This window comes from Scylla paramamosain, unplaced genomic scaffold (genome assembly GCF_035594125.1).
Source record: "Scylla paramamosain isolate STU-SP2022 unplaced genomic scaffold, ASM3559412v1 Contig19, whole genome shotgun sequence".
NCBI classification, from domain to species: domain Eukaryota; kingdom Metazoa; phylum Arthropoda; class Malacostraca; order Decapoda; family Portunidae; genus Scylla; species Scylla paramamosain.
In genome coordinates, this window is record NW_026973684.1 from 195,001 (window position 1) to 197,500 (window position 2,500).

The following is a 2,500-nucleotide window of genomic DNA, read 5'->3' on the forward strand; positions in this document are numbered from 1 at the left end:
AAAAACCCATCTCACTTCAACTATAGAGCCTTTTGAAAGTAGTGGAGGTGTGGTGCAGAGGTGCTTCAGAATATGGTCCACTGAGAGAGAGAGAGAGAGAGAGAGAGAGAGAGAGAGAGAATGTGCATGTATATCAGGAACAGTAGCAAGTGTGATGATCTAGTATGGTTTACTGAGGCTTATAATCTTAAATGCTTCTCAAGGGTGTTTTTCCAATAAAGACAGAGTCATTGTCAAATTATCTGTGGAATCATTGTGACACCCTTGACAACTCTGTTAACCTCCCTACCATCTTGTTAACTCTTTTTTACTGTTATTGTCATCATTTCTATTAATATTGATAAAAACACAAGAATGCAAGGGTTGGTGCAGGAAGCCATCAGGCTTACACATAGCAGTCCTTTGTACAAATAATACCTACCTATTTTCACCTGTTATACCTATCCAAAGATTTACTCAGCACTAACAAACTGATTACTGAGTCTGTTCCAGTCATCCATCACTCTCCTTTTTAAATTTAACTGCAATGCTTGAACCCATTATTTCTTGTCCTGTCCTGATTACTATTATAACCGTGGGGAAACATTTCACCTCAAAAAATAGTCAGGATAAGGAAGTGAAGCATTTAAGTGAAGCCTTTGTGTGTCTGTAATAATGTGTCTTTATCTCTGTGTGTGCATTTTGTGACACCAAGTCCTATATTTGGTCCTTAACGTTACTATTATCACTAGTTAGCCTTGAAACTAGAAGGACAAGAAGGGAAGAGACGCAACATTTCTCCGTTGTTGACAAAATCGTCACAGAACAGCTTCCTCTTGCCCTCCGAACACACTTGCTTCTCCTCCTCAGTGGTGGTGCGGGGGAACAGAAGCCCTGCGGAGGAAGAACACTTGTAATGTCTGTTTATAATCAATAGGTGGACTGAGTTAGGTTAGTTAATATTTGATGTTAGTATCTGAGAATTTTTTTACCTTTTCTTCTTCTCTTTGTGTGTTTATTCCCCGTGTCTCTCCGACCTGTCTCTTGATATTTCTCTCATACCCTCTTTCCTTACCTCTCCTCGTCCCCCCCTCTCTCTCTCTCTCTCTCTCTCTCTCTCTCTCTCTCTCTCTCTCTCTCTCTCTCTCTCTCTCTCTCTCTCTCTCTCTCTCTCTCTCTCTCTCTCTCTCTCTCTCTCTCTCTCTCTCTCTCTCTCTCTCTCTCTCTCTCTCTCTCTCTCTCTCTCTCTCTCTCTCTCTCCCTGTCATTTATTCCAGCACTGTCTTCTGTGAGCTGTGTGTCTGTGCGTCTCTTAAGATTTCCTTCAAAGAGGTTAGACAACAGCAGGAATGTCTCTGTCTATTTTCCTCTCCCTGCCTTCCTCCCTTATTTTCCTTCTCTCATCCCTCCCTCTGTGTTTTCTATTTATTTTCTGTGTCTCAAAGATTTCCTTCAAAGGGATGGTGATGCTAAGAAACTTTATCTGTTTCTCCTCAATTGTGTCGCATGAAATTGTCAATAGATATATGCCAGTCAATCAAGAAACACCACTGCCAGAGAGAGAGAGAGAGAGAGAGAGAGAGAGAGAGAGAGAGAGAGAGAGAGAGAGAGAGAGAGAACTAAATATCACTACTGTATTCTTATTCCTTCTCATATGCATTTTATAACTGTTGATGCACTCCTCCTCCTCCTCCTCCTCCTCCTCCTCCTCCTCCTCCTCCTCCTCCTCCTCCTCCTCCTCCTCCTCCTCCTCCTCCTCCCAATCTATTTCCTATTGTAATATTCTTATCTTCTCCTCCTCCTCCTCCTTGCATTTTTCTTTCTTATCCAAACAAGCATTCTAACTTGTGTTCTCTTCCAGCAAACCAGAGCCAAACTCAACTTAACCTAACATAACCCAAACCTGACCTGACCTGACCTGACCTGACCTCCACTCTACTGACCTAACCCATACATTCTAGCCTCTCTTCTCTGTATACCTCTCACCTAACTCCTCTGACTATAAGAAATTCTTTGACTACTTAACTTCCAAAGTGGAGCACATTCTGACCCTCTTCCCTTTTGCAGAGATCTCCATTCTTGGAGACTTCAATGTTCACCACCAGCTTTAGCTTTCCTCTCCCTTCACTGACCATCCTGGTGAACTAGCCTACAACTTTGCTATCCTCCATCACCTAGAGCAATTGGTGCAACACCCTACTCGTATTCCTGACCGTCTTGGAGATACACCCAACATTCTTGACCTTTTCCTGACCTCTAATCCTTCTGCTTATGCTGTCACCCTTTTTTCTCTGTTGGGCTCCTCAGACCACAATCTCAATCTTGTCCTATCGCTCCAATCCCTCCTCAGGATCCCCCTAAGTGAAGGTGCCTCTGGCATTTTGCCTGTGCTAGTTGGGGGGACCTGAGGAGGTATTTTTTGCTGATTTTCCTTGGAATGACTACTGCTTCCGTGTCAGAGAGCCGTCTTTGTGTGCTGAGCGCATAACAGAGGTGATAGTGTCTGGCATGGAGGCGTACA